The sequence below is a fragment of the Aulonocara sp. 'chitande type north' Nkhata Bay genome, linkage group LG5, assembly GCF_057382095.1.
Source record: "Aulonocara sp. 'chitande type north' Nkhata Bay isolate Kocher_YH1m ecotype deep benthic linkage group LG5, A_spYH_male_GT1.1, whole genome shotgun sequence".
NCBI classification, from domain to species: domain Eukaryota; kingdom Metazoa; phylum Chordata; class Actinopteri; order Cichliformes; family Cichlidae; genus Aulonocara; species Aulonocara sp. 'chitande type north' Nkhata Bay.
Window position 1 is genome coordinate 553,487 of NC_141348.1, and position 26,619 is coordinate 580,105.

Here is a 26,619-nt window from a genome sequence, read left to right on the forward strand (position 1 = left end):
CATTGCTTTTGGCTGTTTTCCAATGTCTTGTGCTGCTAGCTGATGCCACCTACACCACACCAGGGCCTGATTGACCGGCTGGGGCCACTTACACCACATCAGGGCCTGTGGCTCTGGCTGAGGCCACTTACACCACACCAGGGCATTATTTGCTATTGAGGCCACTTACACCACACCAGGGCCTGTGGCTCTGGCTGAGGCCACTTACACCACACCAGGGCCTGTGGCTCTTGCTCAGGCCAGTTACACCACACCAGGGCCTGTGGCTGCTGGCTGAGGCCACTTACACCACACAAGGGCCTGTGGCTGCTGGCTGAGGCCACCTACACCACACCAGGGCCTGTGGCTGCTGGCTGAGGCCACTTACACCACACCAGGGCCTGTGGCTCTTGCTCAGGCCACTTACACCACACCAGGGCCTTAGTTGCTATTGAGGCCAATTACACCACACCAGGGTCTTTGGCTCTTGCTCAGGCCACTTACACCACACCAGGACCTGTGGCACTGGCTGAGGCCACTTAGACCACACCAGGGCCTGTGGCTGCTGGCTGAGGCCACTTACACCACACCAGGGCCTTATTTGCTATTGAGGCCACTTACACCACACCAGGGCCTGAGTGACCGGCTGGGGCCACTTACACCACATCAGGGCCTGTGGCTCTGGCTGAGGCCACCTACACCAAACCAGGGCCTGTGGCTGCTTGCTGAGGCGACTTACACCACACCAGGGCCTGTTGCTGCTGGCTGAGGCCACTTACACCACACCAGTGCCTGTGGCTTCTGGCTGAGGCCACTTACACCACACCAGGGCCTGTTGCTGCTGGCTGAGGCCACTTACAACACACCAGGGCCTTTGGCTGCTGGCTGAGGCCACTTACACCACACCAGGGCCTGTGGCTGCTGGCTCAGGCCACTCATATCAAACCAGGCCCTGTGCTTCTGGCCGAGGCCATCTTCACCAAACCAGGCCCTGTGCTGCTAGCTGAGGCGACTTACACCACATCAGGGCCTGTGGCTCTGGCTGAGGCCACTTACACCACACCAGGGCCTGTGGCTGCTGGCTGAGGCCAGTTAAACCACACCAGGGCCTGTGGCTGCTGGCTGAGGCCACTTACACCATACCAGGGCCTGTGGCTGCTGGCTGAGGCGACTTACACCACACCAGAGCCTGTGGCTGCTGGCTGAGGCCACCTACACCACACCAGGGCCTTAGTTGCTATTGAGGCCATTTACACCACACCAGGGCCTGTGGCTCTGGCTGAGGCCACTTACACCACACCAGGGCCTGTGGCTCTGGCTGAGGCCACTTACACCACACCAGGGCCTGTGGCTCTTGCTCAGGCCACTTACACCACACCAGGGCCTGTGGCTCTTGCTCAGGCCACTCATATCACACCAGGCCCTGTGCTTCTGGCCGAGGCCATCTTCACCAAACCAGGCCCTGTGCTGCTAGCTGAGGCGACTTACACCACATCAGGGCCTGTGGCTCTGGCTGAGGCCACTTACACCACACCAGGGCCTGTGGCTGCTGGCTGAGGCCAGTTAAACCACACCAGGGCCTGTGGCTGCTGGCTGAGGCCACTTACACCATACCAGGGCCTGTGGCTGCTGGCTGAGGCGACTTACACCACACCACACCAGAGCCTGTGGCTGCTGGCTGAGGCGACTTACACCACACCAGGGCCTGTGACTGCTGGCTGAGGCCACTTACACCACACCAGGGCCTTAGTTGCTATTGAGGCCACTTACACCACACCAGGGCCTGTGGCTCTGGCTGAGGCCACTTACACCACACCAGGGCCTTATTTGCCATTGAGGCCAGTTACACCACACCAGGGCCTGTGGCTCTGGCTGAGGCCACTTACACCACACCAGGGCCTGTGGCTGCTGGCTGATTCCACTTACACCACACCAGGGCCTGTGGCTCTTGCTCAGGCCACTCATATCACACCAGGCCCTGTGCTTCTGGCCGAGGCCATCTTCACCAAACCAGGCCCTGTGCTGCTTGCTGTGGCCATGTACAACACACCAGGCCCTGTGCTGGTTCCTGAGGCCATCTTCAACAATCCAGGACCTGTGCTGTTGGATAAATGCCAAACTGAGCCTTTGGGTTAGGGTATTATGCAAACATGCAGGTATGGTTATAGGATTGTCTTCGTAACTTCAGGTACTTGCCACCTAATCACTTGAATCCATAAATTGAGACATTGTGCTGGGGCCAGCAGCTTACGGCCATACCACCCTAAGCACGCCCGACCTCGTCTGATCTCGGAAGCTAAGCAGGGCTGGGCTTGGTTAGTACTTGGATGGGAGACTGCCTGGGAATACCTGGTGCTGTAAGGCTTTCATTTTCATGTCATTGAACCGCTTTTGATCCAGAGAAGGGGTGTATTAAAAGACCAAAAGCAGCTGCCCATTAATGAGGGCACATTAACGACATTGCTTTTGGCTCTTTTCCAATGTCTTGTGCTGCTAGCTGATGCCACCTACACCACACAAGGGCCTGAGTGACCGGCTGGGGCCACTTACACCACATCAGGGCCTGTGGCTCTGGCTGAGGCCACTTACACCACACCAGGGCCTGTGGCTGCTGGCTGAGGCCACCTACACCACACCAGGGCCTTAGTTGCTATTGAGGCCAATTACACCACACCAGGGTCTGTGGCTCTTGCTCAGGCCACTTACACCACACCAGGGCCTGTGGCTCTTGCTCAGGCCACTTACACCACACCAGGGCCTGTGGCACTGGCTTAGGCCACTTACACCACACCAGGGCCTGTGGCTGCTGGCTGAGGCCACTTACACCACACCAGGGCCTGAGTGACCGGCTGGGGCCACTTACACCACATCAGGGGCTGTGGCTCTGGCTGAGTCCAGTTACACCACACCAGGGCCTGTGGGTTCTGGCTGAGGCGACTTACACCACACCAGGGCCTGTGGCTGCTGGCTGAGGCCACTCACATCACACCAGGCCCTGCGCTTCTGGCCGAGGCCATCTTCACCAAACCAGGCCCTGTGCTGCTAGCTGTGGCCATGTACAACACACCAGGCCCTGTGCTGGTTCCTGAGGCCATCTTCAACAATCCAGGGCCTGTGCTGTTGGATAAATGCTAAACTGAGCCTTTGGGTTAGGGTATTATGCAAACATGAAGGTAGGGTTATAGGATTGTCTTCGTAACTTCAGGTACTTGCCACCTAATCACCTGAATCCATAAATTGAGACATTGTGCTGGGGCCAGCAGCTTACGGCCATACCACCCTGAGCACGCCTGACCTCGTCTGATCTCGGAAGCTGAGCAGGGCTGGGCTTGGTTAGTACTTGGATGGGAGACTGCCTGGGAATACCTGGTGCTGTAAGCTTTTCATTTTCATGTCATTGAACCGCTTTTGATTCAGAGAAGGGGTGTATTAAAAGACCAAAAGCAGCTGCCCATTAATGAGGGCACATTAACGACATTGCTTTTGGCTCTTTTCCAATGTCTTGTGCTGCTAGCTGATGCCACCTACACCACACCAGGGCCTGAGTGACCGGCTGGGGCCACTTACACCACATCAGGGCCTGTGGCTCTGGCTGAGGCCACTTACACCACACCAGGGCCTGTGGCTGCTGGCTTAGGCCACCTACACCACACCAGGGCCTTAGTTGCTATTGAGGCCAATTACACCACACCATGGTCTGTGGCTCTTGCTCAGGCCACTTACACCACAACAGGGCCTGTGGCTGCTGGCTGAGGCCACTTACACCACACCAGGGCCTGTGGCGGCTGGCTGAGGCCACCTACACCACACCAGGGCCTGAGTAACCGGCTGGGGCCACTTACACCACATCAAGGCCTGTGGCTCTGGCTGAGGCCAGTTACACCACAACAGGGCCTGTGGCTGCTGCCTGAGGCCACATACACCACACCAGGGCCTTAGTTGCTATTGAGGCCAATTACACCACACCAGGGTCTGTGGCTCTTGCTCAGGCCACTCACATCACACCAGGCCCTGCGCTTCTGGCCACTTACACCACACCAGGGCCTTATTTGCTATTGAGGCCACTTACACCACACCAGGGCCTGTGGCTCTTGCTCAGGCCACTTACACCACACCAGGGCCTGTGGCTCTTGCTGAGGCCACTTAGACCACACCAGGGCCTGTGGCTGCTGGCTGAGGCCACTTACACCACACCAGGGCCTGTGGCTGCTGGCTGAGGCAACCTACACCACACCAGGGCCTGTGGCTGCTTGCTGAGGCGACTTACACCACACCAGGGCCTGTTGCTGCTGGCTGAGGCCAGTTACACCACACCAGAGCCTGTGGCTGCTGGCTGAAGCCACTTACAGCACACCAGGGCCTTAGTTGCTATTGAGGCCACTTACACCACACCAGGGCCTGTGGCTCTTGCTCAGGCCACTTACACCACACCAGGGCCTGTGGCTCTTGCTCAGGCCACTCATATCACACCAGGCCCTGTGCTTCTGGCTGAGGCAACTTAGACCACACCAGGGCCTGTGGCTGCTGGCTGAGGCCACTTACACCACACCAGGGCCTGTGGCTGCTGGCTGAGGCCACCTACACCACACCAGGGCCTTAGTTGCTATTGAGGCCAATTACACCACACCAGGGTCTGTGGCTCTTGCTCAGGCCACTTACACCACACCAGGGCCTGTGGCACTGGCTGAGGCCACTTACACCACACCAGGGCCTGTGGCTGCTGGCTGAGGCCACTTACACCACACCAGGGCCTGTGGCTGCTGGCTGAGGCCACTTACACCACACCAGGGCCTGTGGCTGCTGGCTGAGGCCACTTACACCACACCAGGGCCCTTTTGCTGCTGGCTGAGGCCACTTACACCACACCAGGGCCTGTGGCTGCTGGCTGAGGCCACTCATATCACACCAGGCCCTGTGCTTCTGGCCGAGGCCATCTTCACCAAACCAGGCCCTGTGCTGCTTGCTGTGGCCATGTACAACACACCAGGCCCTGTGCTGGTTCCTGAGGCCATCTTCAACAATCCAGGGCCTGTGCTGTTGGATAAATGCCAAACTGAGCCTTTGGGTTAGGGTATTATGCAAACATGCAGGTATGGTTATAGGATTATCTTCGTAACTTCAGGTACTTGCCACCTAATCACCTGAATCCATAAATTGAGACATTGTGCTGGGGCCAGCAGCTTACGGCCATACCACCCTGAGCACGCCCGACCTCGTCTGATCTCGGAAGCTAAGCAGGGCTGGGCTTGGTTAGTACTTGGATGGGGGAATACCTGGTGCTGTAAGCCTTTCTTTTTCCTGTCATTGAACCGCTTTTGATCCAGAGAAGGGGTGTATTAAAAGACCAAAAGCAGCTGCCCATTAATGAGGGCACATTAACGACATTGCTTTTGGCTGTTTTCCAATGTCTTGTGCTGCTAGCTGATGCCACCTACACCACACCAGGGCCTGATTGACCGGCTGGGGCCACTTACACCACACCAGAGCCTGTGGCTGCTGGCTGAGGCCACCTACACCACACCAGGGCCTTAGTTGCTATTGAGGCCACTTACACCACACCAGGGCCTGTGGCTCTGGCTGAGGCCACTTACACCACACCAGGGCCTGTGGCTCTTGCTCAGGCCAGTTACACCACACCAGGGCCTGTGGCTGCTGGCTGAGGCCACTTACACCACACAAGGGCCTGTGGCTGCTGGCTGAGGCCACCTACACCACACCAGGGCCTGTGGCTGCTGGCTGAGGCCACTTACACCACACCAGGGCCTGTGGCTCTTGCTCAGGCCACTTACACCACACCAGGGCCTTAGTTGCTATTGAGGCCAATTACACCACACCAGGGTCTTTGGCTCTTGCTCAGGCCACTTACACCACACCAGGACCTGTGGCACTGGCTGAGGCCACTTAGACCACACCAGGGCCTGTGGCTGCTGGCTGAGGCCACTTACACCACACCAGGGCCTTATTTGCTATTGAGGCCACTTACACCACACCAGGGCCTGAGTGACCGGCTGGGGCCACTTACACCACATCAGGGCCTGTGGCTCTGGCTGAGGCCACCTACACCAAACCAGGGCCTGTGGCTGCTTGCTGAGGCGACTTACACCACACCAGGGCCTGTTGCTGCTGGCTGAGGCCACTTACACCACACCAGTGCCTGTGGCTTCTGGCTGAGGCCACTTACACCACACCAGGGCCTGTTGCTGCTGGCTGAGGCCACTTACAACACACCAGGGCCTTTGGCTGCTGGCTGAGGCCACTTACACCACACCAGGGCCTGTGGCTGCTGGCTCAGGCCACTCATATCAAACCAGGCCCTGTGCTTCTGGCCGAGGCCATCTTCACCAAACCAGGCCCTGTGCTGCTAGCTGAGGCGACTTACACCACATCAGGGCCTGTGGCTCTGGCTGAGGCCACTTACACCACACCAGGGCCTGTGGCTGCTGGCTGAGGCCAGTTAAACCACACCAGGGCCTGTGGCTGCTGGCTGAGGCCACTTACACCATACCAGGGCCTGTGGCTGCTGGCTGAGGCGACTTACACCACACCAGAGCCTGTGGCTGCTGGCTGAGGCCACCTACACCACACCAGGGCCTTAGTTGCTATTGAGGCCATTTACACCACACCAGGGCCTGTGGCTCTGGCTGAGGCCACTTACACCACACCAGGGCCTGTGGCTCTGGCTGAGGCCACTTACACCACACCAGGGCCTGTGGCTCTTGCTCAGGCCACTTACACCACACCAGGGCCTGTGGCTCTTGCTCAGGCCACTCATATCACACCAGGCCCTGTGCTTCTGGCCGAGGCCATCTTCACCAAACCAGGCCCTGTGCTGCTAGCTGAGGCGACTTACACCACATCAGGGCCTGTGGCTCTGGCTGAGGCCACTTACACCACACCAGGGCCTGTGGCTGCTGGCTGAGGCCAGTTAAACCACACCAGGGCCTGTGGCTGCTGGCTGAGGCCACTTACACCATACCAGGGCCTGTGGCTGCTGGCTGAGGCGACTTACACCACACCACACCAGAGCCTGTGGCTGCTGGCTGAGGCGACTTACACCACACCAGGGCCTGTGACTGCTGGCTGAGGCCACTTACACCACACCAGGGCCTTAGTTGCTATTGAGGCCACTTACACCACACCAGGGCCTGTGGCTCTGGCTGAGGCCACTTACACCACACCAGGGCCTTATTTGCCATTGAGGCCAGTTACACCACACCAGGGCCTGTGGCTCTGGCTGAGGCCACTTACACCACACCAGGGCCTGTGGCTGCTGGCTGATTCCACTTACACCACACCAGGGCCTGTGGCTCTTGCTCAGGCCACTCATATCACACCAGGCCCTGTGCTTCTGGCCGAGGCCATCTTCACCAAACCAGGCCCTGTGCTGCTTGCTGTGGCCATGTACAACACACCAGGCCCTGTGCTGGTTCCTGAGGCCATCTTCAACAATCCAGGACCTGTGCTGTTGGATAAATGCCAAACTGAGCCTTTGGGTTAGGGTATTATGCAAACATGCAGGTATGGTTATAGGATTGTCTTCGTAACTTCAGGTACTTGCCACCTAATCACTTGAATCCATAAATTGAGACATTGTGCTGGGGCCAGCAGCTTACGGCCATACCACCCTAAGCACGCCCGACCTCGTCTGATCTCGGAAGCTAAGCAGGGCTGGGCTTGGTTAGTACTTGGATGGGAGACTGCCTGGGAATACCTGGTGCTGTAAGGCTTTCATTTTCATGTCATTGAACCGCTTTTGATCCAGAGAAGGGGTGTATTAAAAGACCAAAAGCAGCTGCCCATTAATGAGGGCACATTAACGACATTGCTTTTGGCTCTTTTCCAATGTCTTGTGCTGCTAGCTGATGCCACCTACACCACACAAGGGCCTGAGTGACCGGCTGGGGCCACTTACACCACATCAGGGCCTGTGGCTCTGGCTGAGGCCACTTACACCACACCAGGGCCTGTGGCTGCTGGCTGAGGCCACCTACACCACACCAGGGCCTTAGTTGCTATTGAGGCCAATTACACCACACCAGGGTCTGTGGCTCTTGCTCAGGCCACTTACACCACACCAGGGCCTGTGGCTCTTGCTCAGGCCACTTACACCACACCAGGGCCTGTGGCACTGGCTTAGGCCACTTACACCACACCAGGGCCTGTGGCTGCTGGCTGAGGCCACTTACACCACACCAGGGCCTGAGTGACCGGCTGGGGCCACTTACACCACATCAGGGGCTGTGGCTCTGGCTGAGTCCAGTTACACCACACCAGGGCCTGTGGGTTCTGGCTGAGGCGACTTACACCACACCAGGGCCTGTGGCTGCTGGCTGAGGCCACTCACATCACACCAGGCCCTGCGCTTCTGGCCGAGGCCATCTTCACCAAACCAGGCCCTGTGCTGCTAGCTGTGGCCATGTACAACACACCAGGCCCTGTGCTGGTTCCTGAGGCCATCTTCAACAATCCAGGGCCTGTGCTGTTGGATAAATGCTAAACTGAGCCTTTGGGTTAGGGTATTATGCAAACATGAAGGTAGGGTTATAGGATTGTCTTCGTAACTTCAGGTACTTGCCACCTAATCACCTGAATCCATAAATTGAGACATTGTGCTGGGGCCAGCAGCTTACGGCCATACCACCCTGAGCACGCCTGACCTCGTCTGATCTCGGAAGCTGAGCAGGGCTGGGCTTGGTTAGTACTTGGATGGGAGACTGCCTGGGAATACCTGGTGCTGTAAGCTTTTCATTTTCATGTCATTGAACCGCTTTTGATTCAGAGAAGGGGTGTATTAAAAGACCAAAAGCAGCTGCCCATTAATGAGGGCACATTAACGACATTGCTTTTGGCTCTTTTCCAATGTCTTGTGCTGCTAGCTGATGCCACCTACACCACACCAGGGCCTGAGTGACCGGCTGGGGCCACTTACACCACATCAGGGCCTGTGGCTCTGGCTGAGGCCACTTACACCACACCAGGGCCTGTGGCTGCTGGCTTAGGCCACCTACACCACACCAGGGCCTTAGTTGCTATTGAGGCCAATTACACCACACCATGGTCTGTGGCTCTTGCTCAGGCCACTTACACCACAACAGGGCCTGTGGCTGCTGGCTGAGGCCACTTACACCACACCAGGGCCTGTGGCGGCTGGCTGAGGCCACCTACACCACACCAGGGCCTGAGTAACCGGCTGGGGCCACTTACACCACATCAAGGCCTGTGGCTCTGGCTGAGGCCAGTTACACCACAACAGGGCCTGTGGCTGCTGCCTGAGGCCACATACACCACACCAGGGCCTTAGTTGCTATTGAGGCCAATTACACCACACCAGGGTCTGTGGCTCTTGCTCAGGCCACTCACATCACACCAGGCCCTGCGCTTCTGGCCACTTACACCACACCAGGGCCTTATTTGCTATTGAGGCCACTTACACCACACCAGGGCCTGTGGCTCTTGCTCAGGCCACTTACACCACACCAGGGCCTGTGGCTCTTGCTGAGGCCACTTAGACCACACCAGGGCCTGTGGCTGCTGGCTGAGGCCACTTACACCACACCAGGGCCTGTGGCTGCTGGCTGAGGCAACCTACACCACACCAGGGCCTGTGGCTGCTTGCTGAGGCGACTTACACCACACCAGGGCCTGTTGCTGCTGGCTGAGGCCAGTTACACCACACCAGAGCCTGTGGCTGCTGGCTGAAGCCACTTACAGCACACCAGGGCCTTAGTTGCTATTGAGGCCACTTACACCACACCAGGGCCTGTGGCTCTTGCTCAGGCCACTTACACCACACCAGGGCCTGTGGCTCTTGCTCAGGCCACTCATATCACACCAGGCCCTGTGCTTCTGGCTGAGGCAACTTAGACCACACCAGGGCCTGTGGCTGCTGGCTGAGGCCACTTACACCACACCAGGGCCTGTGGCTGCTGGCTGAGGCCACCTACACCACACCAGGGCCTTAGTTGCTATTGAGGCCAATTACACCACACCAGGGTCTGTGGCTCTTGCTCAGGCCACTTACACCACACCAGGGCCTGTGGCACTGGCTGAGGCCACTTACACCACACCAGGGCCTGTGGCTGCTGGCTGAGGCCACTTACACCACACCAGGGCCTGTGGCTGCTGGCTGAGGCCACTTACACCACACCAGGGCCTGTGGCTGCTGGCTGAGGCCACTTACACCACACCAGGGCCCTTTTGCTGCTGGCTGAGGCCACTTACACCACACCAGGGCCTGTGGCTGCTGGCTGAGGCCACTCATATCACACCAGGCCCTGTGCTTCTGGCCGAGGCCATCTTCACCAAACCAGGCCCTGTGCTGCTTGCTGTGGCCATGTACAACACACCAGGCCCTGTGCTGGTTCCTGAGGCCATCTTCAACAATCCAGGGCCTGTGCTGTTGGATAAATGCCAAACTGAGCCTTTGGGTTAGGGTATTATGCAAACATGCAGGTATGGTTATAGGATTATCTTCGTAACTTCAGGTACTTGCCACCTAATCACCTGAATCCATAAATTGAGACATTGTGCTGGGGCCAGCAGCTTACGGCCATACCACCCTGAGCACGCCCGACCTCGTCTGATCTCGGAAGCTAAGCAGGGCTGGGCTTGGTTAGTACTTGGATGGGAGACTCCCTGGGAATACCTGGTGCTGTAAGCCTTTCATTTTCATGTCATTGAATCGCTTTTGATCCAGAGAAGGGGTGTATTAAAAGACCAAAAGCAGCTACCCATTAATAAGGGCACATTAATCATATTGCTTTTGGCTCTTTTCCAATGTCTTGTGCTGCTAGCTGATGCCACCTACACCACACCAGGGCCTGAGTGACCGGCTGGGGCCACTTACACCACATCAGGGGCTGTGGCTCTGGCTGAGGCCAGTTACACCACACCAGGGCCTGTGGCTGCTGGCTGAGGCCAGTTACACCACACCAGAGCCTGTGGCTGCTGGCTGAAGCCACTTACACCACACCAGGGCCTTAGTTGCTATTGAGGCCACTTACACCACACCAGGGCCTGTGGCTGCTGGCTGAGGCCACCTACACCACACCAGGGCCTGTGGCTGCTGGCTGAGGCGACTTACACCACACCAGGGCCCTTTTGCTGCTGGCTGAGGCCACTTACACCACACCAGTGCCTGTGGCTTCTGGCTGAGGCGACTTACACCACACCAGGGCCTGTGGCTGCTGGCTGAGGCCACTTACACCACACCAGGGCCTGTGGCTCTTGCTCAGGCCACTTACACCACACCAGGGCCTGTGGCACTGGCTGAGGCCACTTACACCACACCAGGGCCTGTGGCTGCTGGCTGAGGCCACTTACACCACACCAGGGCCTTATTTGCTATTGAGGCCACTTACACCACACCAGGGCCTGTGGCTCTTGCTCAGGCCACTTACACCACACCAGGGCCTGTGGCTCTTGCTCAGGCCACTCACATCACACCAGGCCCTGCGCTTCTGGCCGAGGCCATCTTCACCAAACCAGGCCCTGTGCTGCTAGCTGTGGCCATGTACAACACACCAGGCCCTGTGCTGGTTCCTGAGGCCATCTTCAACAATCCAGGGCCTGTGCTGTTGGATAAATGCTAAACTGAGCCTTTGGGTTAGGGTATTATGCAAACATGAAGGTAGGGTTATAGGATTGTCTTCGTAACTTCAGGTACTTGCCACCTAATCACCTGAATCCATAAATTGAGACATTGTGCTGGGGCCAGCAGCTTACGGCCAGCAGCTTACGGCCATACCACCCTGAGCACGCCTGACCTCGTCTGATCTCGGAAGCTGAGCAGGGCTGGGCTTGGTTAGTACTTGGATGGGAGACTGCCTGGGAATACCTGGTGCTGTAAGCTTTTCATTTTCATGTCATTGAACCGCTTTTGATCCAGAGAAGGGGTGTATTAAAAGACCAAAATCAGCTGCCCATTAATGAGGGCACATTAACGACATTGCTTTTGGCTCTTTTCCAATGTCTTGTGCTGCTAGCTGATGCCACCTACACCACACCAGGGCCTGAGTGACCGGCTGGGGCCACTTACACCACGTCAGGGCCTGTGGCTCTGGCTGAGGCCACTTACACCACACCAGGGCCTGTGGCTGCTGGCTTAGGCCACCTACACCACACCAGGGCCTTAGTTGCTATTGAGGCCAATTACACCACACCATGGTCTGTGGCTCTTGCTCAGGCCACTTACACCACACCAGGGCCTGTGGCTGCTGGCTGAGGCCACTTACACCACACCAGGGCCTGTGGCGGCTGGCTGAGGCCACCTACATCACACCAGGGCCTGAGTAACCGGCTGGGGCCACTTACACCACATCAGGGCCTGTGGCTCTGGCTGAGGCCAGTTACACCACAACAGGGCCTGTGGCTGCTGCCTGAGGCCACATACACCACACCAGGGCCTTAGTTGCTATTGAGGCCAATTACACCACACCAGGGTCTGTGGCTCTTGCTCAGGCCACTCACATCACACCAGGCCCTGCGCTTCTGGCCACTTACACCACACCAGGGCCTTATTTGCTATTGAGGCCACTTACACCACACCAGGGCCTGTGGCTCTTGCTCAGGCCACTTACACCACACCAGGGCCTGTGGCTCTTGCTGAGGCCACTTAGACCACACCAGGGCCTGTGGCTGCTGGCTGAGGCCACTTACACCACACCAGGGCCTGTGGCTGCTGGCTGATGCAACCTACACCACACAAGGGCCTGAGTGACCGGCTGGGGCCACTTACACCACATCAGGGCCTGTGGCTCTGGCTGAGGCCACTTTCACCACACCAGGGCCTGTGGCTGCTGGCTGAGGCCACCTACACCACACCAGGGCATTAGTTGCTATTGAGGCCAATTACACCACACCAGGGTCTGTGGCTCTTGCTCAGGCCACTTACACCACACCAGGGCCTGTGGCTCTTGCTCAGGCCACTTACACCACACCAGGGCCTGTGGCTGCTGGCTGAGGCCACCTACACCACACCAGGGCATTAGTTGCTATTGAGGCCAATTACACCACACCAGGGTCTGTGGCTCTTGCTCAGGCCACTTACACCACACCAGGGCCTGTGGCACTGGCTGAGGCCACTTACACCACACCAGGGCCTGTGGCTGCTGGCTGAGGCCACTTACACCACACCAGGGCCTGTGGCTGCTGGCTGAGGCCACTTACACCACACCAGGGCCTGTGGCTGCTGGCTGAGGCCACTTACACCACACCAGGGCCCTTTTGCTGCTGGCTGAGGCCACTTACACCACACCAGGGCCTGTGGCTGCTGGCTGAGGCCACTCATATCACACCAGGCCCTGTGCTTCTGGCCGAGGCCATCTTCACCAAACCAGGCCCTGTGCTGCTTGCTGTGGCCATGTACAACACACCAGGCCCTGTGCTGGTTCCTGAGGCCATCTTCAACAATCCAGGGCCTGTGCTGTTGGATAAATGCCAAACTGAGCCTTTGGGTTAGGGTATTATGCAAACATGCAGGTATGGTTATAGGATTATCTTCGTAACTTCAGGTACTTGCCACCTAATCACTTGAATCCATAAATTGAGACATTGTGCTGGGGCCAGCAGCTTACGGCCATACCACCCTGAGCACGCCCGACCTCGTCTGATCTCGGAAGCTAAGCAGGGCTGGGCTTGGTTAGTACTTGGATGGGAGACTCCCTGGGAATACCTGGTGCTGTAAGCCTTTCATTTTCATGTCATTGAATCGCTTTTGATCCAGAGAAGGGGTGTATTAAAAGACCAAAAGCAGCTACCCATTAATAAGGGGACATTAATCATATTGCTTTTGGCTCTTTTCCAATGTCTTGTGCTGCTAGCTGATGCCACCTACACCACACCAGGGCCTGAGTGACCGGCTGGGGCCACTTACACCACATCAGGGGCTGTGGCTCTGGCTGAGGCCAGTTACACCACACCAGGGCCTGTGGCTGCTGGCTGAGGCCAGTTACACCACACCAGAGCCTGTGGCTGCTGGCTGAAGCCACTTACACCACACCAGGGCCTTAGTTGCTATTGAGGCCACTTACACCACACCAGGGCCTGTGGCTGCTGGCTGAGGCCACCTACACCACACCAGGGCCTGTGGCTGCTGGCTGAGGCGACTTACACCACACCAGGGCCCTTTTGCTGCTGGCTGAGGCCACTTACACCACACCAGTGCCTGTGGCTTCTGGCTGAGGCGACTTACACCACACCAGGGCCTGTGGCTGCTGGCTGAGGCCACTTACACCACACCAGGGCCTGTGGCTCTTGCTCAGGCCACTTACACCACACCAGGGCCTGTGGCACTGGCTGAGGCCACTTACACCACACCAGGGCCTGTGGCTGCTGGCTGAGGCCACTTACACCACACCAGGGCCTTATTTGCTATTGAGGCCACTTACACCACACCAGGGCCTGTGGCTCTTGCTCAGGCCACTTACACCACACCAGGGCCTGTGGCTCTTGCTCAGGCCACTCACATCACACCAGGCCCTGCGCTTCTGGCCGAGGCCATCTTCACCAAACCAGGCCCTGTGCTGCTAGCTGTGGCCATGTACAACACACCAGGCCCTGTGCTGGTTCCTGAGGCCATCTTCAACAATCCAGGGCCTGTGCTGTTGGATAAATGCTAAACTGAGCCTTTGGGTTAGGGTATTATGCAAACATGAAGGTAGGGTTATAGGATTGTCTTCGTAACTTCAGGTACTTGCCACCTAATCACCTGAATCCATAAATTGAGACATTGTGCTGGGGCCAGCAGCTTACGGCCAGCAGCTTACGGCCATACCACCCTGAGCACGCCTGACCTCGTCTGATCTCGGAAGCTGAGCAGGGCTGGGCTTGGTTAGTACTTGGATGGGAGACTGCCTGGGAATACCTGGTGCTGTAAGCTTTTCATTTTCATGTCATTGAACCGCTTTTGATCCAGAGAAGGGGTGTATTAAAAGACCAAAATCAGCTGCCCATTAATGAGGGCACATTAACGACATTGCTTTTGGCTCTTTTCCAATGTCTTGTGCTGCTAGCTGATGCCACCTACACCACACCAGGGCCTGAGTGACCGGCTGGGGCCACTTACACCACGTCAGGGCCTGTGGCTCTGGCTGAGGCCACTTACACCACACCAGGGCCTGTGGCTGCTGGCTTAGGCCACCTACACCACACCAGGGCCTTAGTTGCTATTGAGGCCAATTACACCACACCATGGTCTGTGGCTCTTGCTCAGGCCACTTACACCACACCAGGGCCTGTGGCTGCTGGCTGAGGCCACTTACACCACACCAGGGCCTGTGGCGGCTGGCTGAGGCCACCTACATCACACCAGGGCCTGAGTAACCGGCTGGGGCCACTTACACCACATCAGGGCCTGTGGCTCTGGCTGAGGCCAGTTACACCACAACAGGGCCTGTGGCTGCTGCCTGAGGCCACATACACCACACCAGGGCCTTAGTTGCTATTGAGGCCAATTACACCACACCAGGGTCTGTGGCTCTTGCTCAGGCCACTCACATCACACCAGGCCCTGCGCTTCTGGCCACTTACACCACACCAGGGCCTTATTTGCTATTGAGGCCACTTACACCACACCAGGGCCTGTGGCTCTTGCTCAGGCCACTTACACCACACCAGGGCCTGTGGCTCTTGCTGAGGCCACTTAGACCACACCAGGGCCTGTGGCTGCTGGCTGAGGCCACTTACACCACACCAGGGCCTGTGGCTGCTGGCTGATGCAACCTACACCACACAAGGGCCTGAGTGACCGGCTGGGGCCACTTACACCACACCAGGGCCTGTGGCTGCTGGCTGAGGCCACTTACACCACACCAGGGCCTGTGGCTGCTGGCTGAGGCCACTTACACCACACCAGGGCCCTTTTGCTGCTGGCTGAGGCCACTTACACCACACCAGGGCCTGTGGCTGCTGGCTGAGGCCACTCATATCACACCAGGCCCTGTGCTTCTGGCCGAGGCCATCTTCACCAAACCAGGCCCTGTGCTGCTTGCTGTGGCCATGTACAACACACCAGGCCCTGTGCTGGTTCCTGAGGCCATCTTCAACAATCCAGGGCCTGTGCTGTTGGATAAATGCCAAACTGAGCCTTTGGGTTAGGGTATTATGCAAACATGCAGGTATGGTTATAGGATTATCTTCGTAACTTCAGGTACTTGCCACCTAATCACTTGAATCCATAAATTGAGACATTGTGCTGGGGCCAGCAGCTTACGGCCATACCACCCTGAGCACGCCCGACCTCGTCTGATCTCGGAAGCTAAGCAGGGCTGGGCTTGGTTAGTACTTGGATGGGAGACTCCCTGGGAATACCTGGTGCTGTAAGCCTTTCATTTTCATGTCATTGAATCGCTTTTGATCCAGAGAAGGGGTGTATTAAAAGACCAAAAGCAGCTACCCATTAATAAGGGCACATTAATCATATTGCTTTTGGCTCTTTTCCAATGTCTTGTGCTGCTAGCTGATGCCACCTACACCACACCAGGGCCTGAGTGACCGGCTGGGGCCACTTACACCACATCAGGGGCTGTGGCTCTGGCTGAGGCCAGTTACACCACACCAGGGCCTGTGGCTGCTGGCTGAGGCCAGTTACACCACACCAGAGCCTGTGGCTGCTGGCTGAAGCCACTTACACCACACCAGGGCCTTAGTTGCTATTGAGGCCACTTACACCACACCAGGGCCTGTGGCTGCTGGCTGAGGCCACCTACACCACACCAGGGCCTGTGGCTGCTGGCTGAGGCGACTTACACCACACCAGGGCCCTTTTGCTGCTGGCTGAGGCCACTTACACCACACCAGTGCCTGTGGCTTCTGGCTGAGGCGACTTACACCACACCAGGGCCTGTGGCTGCTGGCTGAGGCCACTTACACCACACCAGGGCCTGTGGCTCTTGCTCAGGCCACTTACACCACACCAGGGCCTGTGGCACTGGCTGAGGCCACTTACACCACACCAGGGCCTGTGGCTGCTGGCTGAGGCCACTTACACCACACCAGGGCCTTATTTGCTATTGAGGCCACTTACACCACACCAGGGCCTGTGGCTCTTGCTCAGGCCACTTACACCACACCAGGGCCTGTGGCTCTTGCTCAGGCCACTTACACCACACCAGGGCCTGTGGCACTGGCTGAGTCCAGTTACACCACACCAGGGCCTGTGGGTTCTGGCTGAGGCGACTTACACCACACCAGGGCCTGTGGCTGCTGGCTGAGGCCACTTACACCACACCAGGGCCTGTGGCTCTTGCTCAGGCCACTCACATCACACCAGGCCCTGCGCTTCTGGCCGAGGCCATCTTCACCAAACCAGGCCCTGTGCTGCTAGCTGTGGCCATGTACAACACACCAGGCCCTGTGCTGGTTCCTGAGGCCATCTTCAACAATCCAGGGCCTGTGCTGTTGGATAAATGCTAAACTGAGCCTTTGGGTTAGGGTATTATGCAAACATGAAGGTAGGGTTATAGGATTGTCTTCGTAACTTCAGGTACTTGCCACCTAATCACCTGAATCCATAAATTGAGACATTGTGCTGGGGCCAGCAGCTTACGGCCAGCAGCTTACGGCCATACCACCCTGAGCACGCCTGACCTCGTCTGATCTCGGAAGCTGAGCAGGGCTGGGCTTGGTTAGTACTTGGATGGGAGACTGCCTGGGAATACCTGGTGCTGTAAGCTTTTCATTTTCATGTCATTGAACCGCTTTTGATCCAGAGAAGGGGTGTATTAAAAGACCAAAATCAGCTGCCCATTAATGAGGGCACATTAACGACATTGCTTTTGGCTCTTTTCCAATGTCTTGTGCTGCTAGCTGATGCCACCTACACCACACCAGGGCCTGAGTGACCGGCTGGGGCCACTTACACCACGTCAGGGCCTGTGGCTCTGGCTGAGGCCACTTACACCACACCAGGGCCTGTGGCTGCTGGCTTAGGCCACCTACACCGCACCAGGGCCTTAGTTGCTATTGAGGCCAATTACACCACACCATGGTCTGTGGCTCTTGCTCAGGCCACTTACACCACACCAGGGCCTGTGGCTGCTGGCTGAGGCCACTTACACCACACCAGGGCCTGTGGCGGCTGGCTGAGGCCACCTACATCACACCAGGGCCTGAGTAACCGGCTGGGGCCACTTACACCACATCAGGGCCTGTGGCTCTGCCTGAGGCCACATACACCACACCAGGGCCTTAGTTGCTATTGAGGCCAATTACACCACACCAGGGTCTGTGGCTCTTGCTCAGGCCACTCACATCACACCAGGCCCTGCGCTTCTGGCCACTTACACCACACCAGGGCCTTATTTGCTATTGAGGCCACTTACACCACACCAGGGCCTGTGGCTCTTGCTCAGGCCACTTACACCACACCAGGGCCTGTGGCTCTTGCTGAGGCCACTTAGACCACACCAGGGCCTGTGGCTGCTGGCTGAGGCCACTTACACCACACCAGGGCCTGTGGCTGCTGGCTGATGCAACCTACACCACACAAGGGCCTGAGTGACCGGCTGGGGCCACTTACACCACATCAGGGCCTGTGGCTCTGGCTGAGGCCACTTTCACCACACCAGGGCCTGTGGCTGCTGGCTGAGGCCACCTACACCACACCAGGGCATTAGTTGCTATTGAGGCCAATTACACCACACCAGGGTCTGTGGCTCTTGCTCAGGCCACTTACACCACACCAGGGCCTGTGGCTCTTGCTCAGGCCACTTACACCACACCAGGGCCTGTGGCTGCTGGCTGAGGCCACCTACACCACACCAGGGCATTAGTTGCTATTGAGGCCAATTACACCACACCAGGGTCTGTGGCTCTTGCTCAGGCCACTTACACCACACCAGGGCCTGTGGCTCTTGCTCAGGCCACTTACACCACACCAGGGCCTGTGGCACTGGCTGAGGCCACTTACACCACACCAGGGCCTGTGGCTGCTGGCTGAGACCACTTACACCTCACCAGGGCCTGTGGCTGCTGGCTGAGGCCACTTACACCACACCAGGGCCTGTGGCTGGTGGCTGAGGCCACCTACACCACACCAGGGCCTGTGGCTGCTGGCTGAGGCGACTTACACCACACCAGGGCCCTTTTGCTGCTGGCTGAGGCCACTTACACCACACCAGTGCCTGTGGCTTCTGTCTGAGGCGACTTACACCACACCAGGGCCTGTGGCTGCTGGCTGAGGCCAATCACACCACACCAGGGTCTGTGGCTCTTGCTCAAGCCACTTACACCACACCAGGGCCTGTGGCACTGGCTGAGGCCACTTACACCACACCAGGGCCTGAGTGACCGGCTGGGGCCACTTACACCACATCAGGGCCCGTGGCTCTGGCTGAGGCCACTTACACCACACCAGGGCCTGTGGCTGCTGGCTGAGGCCACCTACACCACACCAGGGCCTGTGGCTGCTGGCTGAGGCCACTTACACCACACCAGTGCCTGTGGCTGCTGGCTGATTCCACTTACACCACACCAGGGCCTGTGGCTCTTGCTCAGGCCACTCATATCACACCAGGCCCTGTGCTTCTGGCTGAGGCCATCTTCACCAAACCAGGCCCTGTGCTGCTTGCTGTGGCCATGTACAACACACCAGGCCCTGTGCTGGTTCCTGAGGCCATCTTCAACAATCCAGGGCCTGTGCTGTTGGATAAATGCCAAACTGAGCCTTTGGGTTAGGGTATTATGCAAACATGCAGGTATGGTTATAGGATTGTCTTCGTAACTTCAGGTACTTGCCACCTAATCACTTGAATCCATAAATTGAGACATTGTGCTGGGGCCAGCAGTTTACGGCCATACCACCCTAAGCACCCCCGACCGGGTCTGATCTCGGAAGCTAAGCAGGGCTGGGCTTGGTTAGTACTTGGATGGGAGACTGCCTGGGAATACCTGGTGCTGTAAGCCTTTCATTTTCATGTCATTGAACCGCTTTTGATCCAGAGAAGGGGTGTATTAAAAGACCAAAAGCAGCTCCCCATTAATGAGGGCACATTAACGACATTGCTTTTGGCTCTTTTCCAATGTCTTGTGCTGCTAGCTGATGCCACCTACACCACACCAGGGCCTGAGTGACCGGCTGGGGCCACTTACACCACATCAGGGCCTGTTGCTCTGGCTGAGGCCAGTTACACCACAACAGGGCCTGTGGCTGCTGGCTGAGGCCACATACACCACACCAGGGCCTTAGTTGCTATTGAGGCCATTTACACCACACCAGGGTCTGTGGCTCTTGCTCAGGCCACTTACACCACACCAGGGCCTGTGGCACTGGCTCAGGCCGCTTAGACCACACCAGGGCCTGTGGCTGCTGGCTGAGGCGACTTACACCACACCAGGGCCTGTGGCTCTTGCTCAGGCCACTTACACCACACCAGGGCCTGTGGCTCTTGCTCAGGCCACTCACATCACACCAGGCCCTGCTCTTCTGGCCGAGGCCATCTTCACCAAACCAGGCCCTGTGCTGCTAGCTGTGGCCATGTACAACACACCAGGCCCTGTGCTGGTTCCTGAGGCCATCTTCAACAATCCAGGGCCTGTGCTGTTGGATAAATGCTAAACTGAGCCTTTGGGTTAGGGTATTATGCAAACATGCAGGTATGGTTATAGGATTGTCTTCGTAACTTCAGGTACTTGCCACCTAATCACTTGAATCCATAAATTGAGACATTGTGCTGGGGCCAGCAGCTTACGGCTATACCACCCTGAGCACGCCCGACCTAGTCTGATCTCGGAAGCTAAGCAGGGCTGGGCTTGGTTAGTACTTGGATGGGAGACTGCCTGGGAATACCTGGTGCTGTAAGCCTTTCATTTTCATGTCATTGAACCGCTTTTGATCCAGAGAAGGGGTGTATTAAAAGACCAAAAGCAGCTGCCCATTAATGAGGGCACATTAACGACATTGCTTTTGGCTGTTTTCCAATGTCTTGTGCTGCTAGCTGATGCCACTTACACCACACCAGGGCCTGTGGCTGCTGGCTGATGCCACTTACACCACACCAGGGCCTGTGGCTGCTGGCTGAGGCCACCTACACCACACCAGGGCCTTAGTTGCTATTGAGGCCAATTACACCACACCAGGGTCTGTGGCTCTTGCTCAGGCCACTTACACCACACCAGGGCCTGTGGCACTGGCTGAGGCCACTTACACCACACCAGGGCCTGTGGCTGCTGGCTGAGGCCACCTACACCACACCAGGGCCTTAGTTGCTATTGAGGCCAATTACACCACACAAGGGCCTGTGGCTGCTGGCTGAGGCCACCTACACCACACCAGGGCCTGTGGCTGCTGGCTGAGGCCACTTACAACACACCAGGGCCTGTGGCTGCTGGCTGAGGCCACCTACACCACACCAGGGCCTGTGGCTGCTGGCTGAGGCCACTTACAACACACCAGGGTCTGTGGCTCTTGCTCAGGCCACTCATATCACACCAGGCCCTGTGCTTCTGGCCGAGGCCATCTTCACCAAACCAGGCCCTGTGCTGCTTGCTGTGGCCATGTACAACACACCAGGCCTTGTGCTGGTTCCTGACGCCATCTTCAACAATCCAGGGCCTGTGCTGTTGGATAAATGCCAAACTGAGCCTTTGGGTTAGGGTATTATGCAAACATGCAGTTATGGTTATAGGATTGTCTTCGTAACTTCAGGTACTTGCCACCTAATCACTTGAATCCATAAATTGAGACATTGTGCTGGGGCCAGCAGCTTACGGCCATACCACCCTGAGCACGCCCGACCTCGTCTGATCTCGGAAGCTAAGCAGGGCTGGGCTTGGTTAGTACTTGGATGGGAGACTGCCTGGGAATACCTGGTTCTGTAAGCCTTTCATTTTCATGTCATTGAACCGCTTTTGATCCAGAGAAGGGGTGTATTAAAAGACCAAAAGCAGCTGCCCATTAATGAGGGCACATTAACGACATTGCTTTTGGCTGTTTTCCAATGTCTTGTGCTGCTAGCTGATGCCACCTACACCACACCAGGGCCTTAGTTGCTATTGAGGCCAATTACACCACACCAGGGTCTTTGGCTCTTGCTCAGGCCACTTACACCACACCAGGGCCTGTGGCACTGGCTGAGGCCACTTACACCACACCAGGGCCTGTGGCTGCTGGCTGAGGCCACTTACACCACACCAGGGACTTATTTGCTATTGAGGCCACTTACACCACACCAGGGCCTGTGGCTCTTGCTCAGGCCACTTACACCACACCAGGGCCTGTGGCTCTTGCTCAGGCCACTCATATCACACCAGGACCTGCGCTTCTGGCCGAGGCCATCTTCACCAAACCAGGCCCTGTGCTGCTAGCTGTGGCCATGTACAACACACCAGGCCCTGTGCTGGTTCCTGAGGCCATCTTCAACAATCCAGGGCCTGTGCCGTTGGATAAATGCTAAACTGAGCCTTTGGGTTAGGGTATTATGCAAACATGAAGGTAGGGTTATAGGATTGTCTTCGTAACTTCAGGTACTTGCCACCTAATCACCTGAATCCATAAATTGAGACATTGTGCTGGGGCCAGCACCTTACGGCCATACCACCCTGAGCACGCCCGACCTCGTCTGATCTCGGAAGCTGAGCAGGGCTGGGCTTGGTTAGTACTTGGAGGGGAGACTGCCTGGGAATACCTGGTGCTGTAAGCCTTTCATTTTCATGTCATTGAACCGCTTTTGATCCAGAGAAGGGGTGTATTAAAAGACCAAAAGCAGCTGCCCATTAATGAGGGCACATTAACGACATTGCTTTTGGCTGTTTTCCAATGTCTTGTGCTGCTAGCTGGTGCCACCTACACCACACCAGGGCCTGAGTGACCGGCTGGGGCCACTTACACCACATCAGGGCCTGTGGCTCTGGCTGAGGCCACTTACACCACACCAGGGCCTGTGGCTGCTGGCTGAGGCCACTTACACCACACCAGGGCCTGTGGCTGCTGGCTGAGGCCACTTACACCACACCAGGGCCTTAGTTGCTATTGAGGCCAATTACACCACACCATGGTCTGTGGCTCTTGCTCAGGCCACTTACATCACACCAGGGCCTGTGGCACTGGCTGAGGCCACTTACACCACACCAGGGCCTGTGGCTGCTGGCTGAGGCCACTTACACCACACCAGGGCTTGTGGCTGCTGGCTGAGGCCACTTACACCACACCAGGGCCTGTGGCTCTTGCTCAGGCCACTTACACCACGCCAGGGCCTGTGGCTCTTGCTCAGGCCACTTACACCACACCAGGGCCTGTGGCTCTTGCTCAGGCCACTCATATCACACCAGGGCCTGTGCTTCTGACTGAGGCCACTTAGACCACACCAGGGCCTGTGGCTGCTGGCTGAGGCCACTTACACCACACCAGGGCCTGTGGCTGCTGGCTGAGGCCATCTACACCACACCAGGGCCTGTGGCTGCTGGCTGAGGCGACTTACACCACACCAGGGCCCTTTTGCTGCTGGCTGAGGCCACTTACACCACACCAGTGCCTGTGGCTTCTGGCTGAGGCGACTTACACCACACCAGGGCCTGTGGCTGCTGGCTGAGGCCACTTACACCACACCAGGGCCTGTGGCTGCTGGCTTAGGCCACTTATACCACACCAGGGCCTGTGGCTGCTGGCTGAGGCCACCTACACCACACCAGGGCATTAGTTGCTATTGAGGCCAATTACACCACACCAGGGTCTGTGGCTCTTGCTCAGGCCACTTACACCACACCAGGGCCTGTGGCTATTGCTCAGGCCACTTACACCACACCAGGGCCTGTGGCTGCTGGCTGAGGCCACTTACACCACACCAGGGCCTGTGGCTGCTGGCTGAGGCCACCTACACCACACCAGGGCCTGTGGCTGCTGGCTGAGGCGACTTACACCACACCAGGGCCCTTTTGCTGCTGGCTGAGGCCACTTACACCACACCAGTGCCTGTGGCTTCTGGCTGAGGCGACTTACACCACACCAGGGCCTGTGGCTGCTGGCTGACGCCACTTACACCACACCAAGACCTGTGGCTCTTGCTCAGGCCACTCACATCACACCAGGCCCTGCGCTTCTGGCCGAGGCCATCTTCACCAAACCAGGCCCTGTGCTGCTTGCTGTGGCCATGTAAAACACACCAGGTCCTGTGCTGGTTCTTGAGGCCATCTTCAACAATCCAGGGCCTGTGCTGTTGGATAAATGCCAAACTGAGCCTTTTGGTTAGGGTATTATGCAAACATGCAGGTATGGTTATAGGATTGTCTTCGTAACTTCAGGTACTTGCCACCTAATCACTTGAATCCATAAATTGAGACATTGTGCTGGAGCCAGCAGCTTACGGCCATACCACCCTGAGCACGCCCGACCTCGTCTGATCTCGGAAGCTAAGCAGGGCTGGGCTTGGTTAGTACTTGGATGGGAGACTGCCTTGGAATACCTGGTGCTGTAAGCCTTTGATTTTCATGTCATTGAACCGCTTTTGATCCAGAGAAGGGGTGTATTAAAAGACCAAAAGCAGCTGCCCATTAATGAGGGCACATTAACGACATTGCTTTTGGCTGTTTTCCAATGTCTTGTGCTGCTAGCTGATGCCACCTACACCACACCAGGGCCTGTGGCTGCTGGCTGAGGCCACCTACACCACACCAGGGCCTTAGTTGCTATTGAGGCCAATTACACCACACCAGGGTCTGTGGCTCTTGCTCAGGCCACTTACACCACACCAGGGCCTGTGGCACTGGCTGAGGCCACTTACACCACACCAGGGCCTTAGTTGCTATTGAGGCCAATTACACCACACAAGGGCCTGTGGCTGCTGGCTGAGGCCACCTACACCACACCAGGGCCTGTGGCTGCTGGCTGAGGCGACTTACACCACACCAGGGCCCTTTTGCTGCTGGCTGAGGCCACTTACACCACACCAGTGCCTGTGGCTTCTGGCTGAGGCGACTTACACCACACCAGGGCCTGTGGCTGCTGGCCGAGGCCACTTACACCACACCAGGGCCTGTGGCTGCTGGCTGAGGCCACCTACACCACACCAGGGCATTAGTTGCTATTGAGGCCAATTACACCACACCAGGGTCTGTGGCTCTTGCTCAGGCCACTTACACCACACCAGGGCCTGTGGCTCTTGCTCAGGCCACTTACACCACACCAGGGCCTGTGGCTGCTGGCTGAGGCCACTTACACCACACCAGGGCCTGTGGCTGCTGGCTGAGGCCACCTACACCACACCAGGGCCTGTGGCTGCTGGCTGAGGCCACCTACACCACACCAGGGCCTGTGGCTGCTGGCTGAGGCCACTTACACCACACCAAGGCCTGTGGCTCTTGCTCAGGCCACTCACATCACACCAGGCCCTGCGCTTCTGGCCGAGGCCATCTTCACCAAACCAGGCCCTGTGCTCCTTGCTGTGGCCATGTACAACACACCAGGCCCTGTGCTGGTTCCTGAGGCCATCTTCAACAATCCAGGGCCTGTGCTGTTGGATAAATGCCAAACTGAGCCTTTGGGTTAGGGTATTATGCAAACATGCAGGTATGGTCATAGCATTGTCTTCGTAACTTCAGGTACTTGCCACCTAATCACTTGAATCCATAAATTGAGACATTGTGCTGGGGCCAACAGCTTACGGCCATACCACCCTGAGCACGCCCGACCTCGTCTGATCTCGGAAGCTAAGCAGGGCTGGGCTTGGTTAGTACTTGGATGGGAGACTGCCTGGGAATACCTGGTGCTGTAAGCCTTTGATTTTCATGTCATTGAACCGCTTTTGATCCAGAGAAGGGGTGTATTAAAAGACCAAAAGCAGCTGCCCATTAATGAGGGCACATTAACGACACTGCTTTTGGCTCTTTTCCAATGTCTTGTGCTGCTAGCTGATGCAACCTACACCACACAAGGGCCTGAGTGACCGGCTGGGGCCACTTACACCACATCAGGGCCTGTGGCTCTGGCTGAGGCCACTTTCACCACACCAGGGCCTGTGGCTGCTGGCTGAGGCCACCTACACCACACCAGGGCATTAGTTGCTATTGAGGCCAATTACACCACACCAGGGTCTGTGGCTCTTGCTCAGGCCACTTACACCACACCAGGGCCTGTGGCTCTTGCTCAGGCCACTTACACCACACCAGGGCCTGTGGCTGCTGGCTTAGGCCACCTACACCACACCAGGGCATTAGTTGCTATTGAGGCCAATTACACCACACCAGGGTCTGTGGCTCTTGCTCAGGCCACTTACACCACACCAGGGCCTGTGGCTCTTGCTCAGGCCACTTACACCACACCAGGGCCTGTGGCACTGGCTGAGGCCACTTACACCACACCAGGGCCTGTGGCTGCTGGCTGAGGCCACTTACACCACACCAGGGCCTGTGGCTGCTGGCTGAGGCCACTTACACCACACCAGGGCCTGTGGCTGGTGGCTGAGGCCACCTACACCACACCAGGGCCTGTGGCTGCTGGCTGAGGCGACTTACACCACACCAGGGCCCTTTTGCTGCTGGCTGAGGCCACTTACACCACACCAGTGCCTGTGGCTTCTGTCTGAGGCGACTTACACCACACCAGGGCCTGTGGCTGCTGGCTGAGGCCACTTACACCACACCAGGGCCTGTGGCTGCTGGCTGAGGCCACTTACACCACACCAGGGCCTGTGGCTGCTGGCTGAGGCCACC

At 57.4% G+C, this 26,619-nt stretch overlaps 5 non-coding genes and 12 pseudogenes across 5 annotated transcripts; all 17 read left to right on the forward strand.

Annotated features, from left to right (window-relative positions):
* Positions 1-2,224: 2,224 nt before the first annotated feature.
* LOC147329092 (5S ribosomal RNA) lies at positions 2,225-2,343 on the forward strand (annotated as a pseudogene).
* An 898-nt stretch (positions 2,344-3,241) lies between these two features.
* LOC147329093 (5S ribosomal RNA) lies at positions 3,242-3,360 on the forward strand (annotated as a pseudogene).
* Positions 3,361-5,158: 1,798 nt separating this feature from the next.
* Positions 5,159-5,267, forward strand: LOC147329094 (5S ribosomal RNA; annotated as a pseudogene).
* A 2,319-nt stretch (positions 5,268-7,586) lies between these two features.
* Positions 7,587-7,705, forward strand: LOC147329095 (5S ribosomal RNA; annotated as a pseudogene).
* An 898-nt stretch (positions 7,706-8,603) lies between these two features.
* LOC147329096 (5S ribosomal RNA) lies at positions 8,604-8,722 on the forward strand (annotated as a pseudogene).
* Positions 8,723-10,520: 1,798 nt separating this feature from the next.
* LOC147329097 (5S ribosomal RNA) lies at positions 10,521-10,639 on the forward strand. The gene has a single exon (XR_015129557.1). It is a non-coding gene; the product is annotated as a 5S ribosomal RNA (ribosomal RNA).
* A 1,072-nt stretch (positions 10,640-11,711) lies between these two features.
* On the forward strand, positions 11,712-11,830 carry LOC147329098 (5S ribosomal RNA; annotated as a pseudogene).
* A 1,717-nt stretch (positions 11,831-13,547) lies between these two features.
* On the forward strand, positions 13,548-13,666 carry LOC147329099 (5S ribosomal RNA). Its single transcript, XR_015129570.1, has one exon. It is a non-coding gene; the product is annotated as a 5S ribosomal RNA (ribosomal RNA).
* Positions 13,667-14,738: 1,072 nt separating this feature from the next.
* Positions 14,739-14,857, forward strand: LOC147329100 (5S ribosomal RNA; annotated as a pseudogene).
* A 1,326-nt stretch (positions 14,858-16,183) lies between these two features.
* LOC147329101 (5S ribosomal RNA) lies at positions 16,184-16,302 on the forward strand. Its single transcript, XR_015129581.1, has one exon. It is a non-coding gene; the product is annotated as a 5S ribosomal RNA (ribosomal RNA).
* A 1,230-nt stretch (positions 16,303-17,532) lies between these two features.
* Positions 17,533-17,651, forward strand: LOC147329102 (5S ribosomal RNA; annotated as a pseudogene).
* A 2,111-nt stretch (positions 17,652-19,762) lies between these two features.
* LOC147329103 (5S ribosomal RNA) lies at positions 19,763-19,881 on the forward strand (annotated as a pseudogene).
* A 779-nt stretch (positions 19,882-20,660) lies between these two features.
* On the forward strand, positions 20,661-20,779 carry LOC147329104 (5S ribosomal RNA; annotated as a pseudogene).
* A 900-nt stretch (positions 20,780-21,679) lies between these two features.
* LOC147329105 (5S ribosomal RNA) lies at positions 21,680-21,798 on the forward strand (annotated as a pseudogene).
* A 699-nt stretch (positions 21,799-22,497) lies between these two features.
* On the forward strand, positions 22,498-22,616 carry LOC147329106 (5S ribosomal RNA; annotated as a pseudogene).
* A 1,654-nt stretch (positions 22,617-24,270) lies between these two features.
* LOC147329107 (5S ribosomal RNA) lies at positions 24,271-24,389 on the forward strand. The gene has a single exon (XR_015129753.1). It is a non-coding gene; the product is annotated as a 5S ribosomal RNA (ribosomal RNA).
* Positions 24,390-25,566: 1,177 nt separating this feature from the next.
* On the forward strand, positions 25,567-25,685 carry LOC147329108 (5S ribosomal RNA). Its single transcript, XR_015129378.1, has one exon. It is a non-coding gene; the product is annotated as a 5S ribosomal RNA (ribosomal RNA).
* The last annotated feature ends 934 nt before the right edge of the window (positions 25,686-26,619 follow it).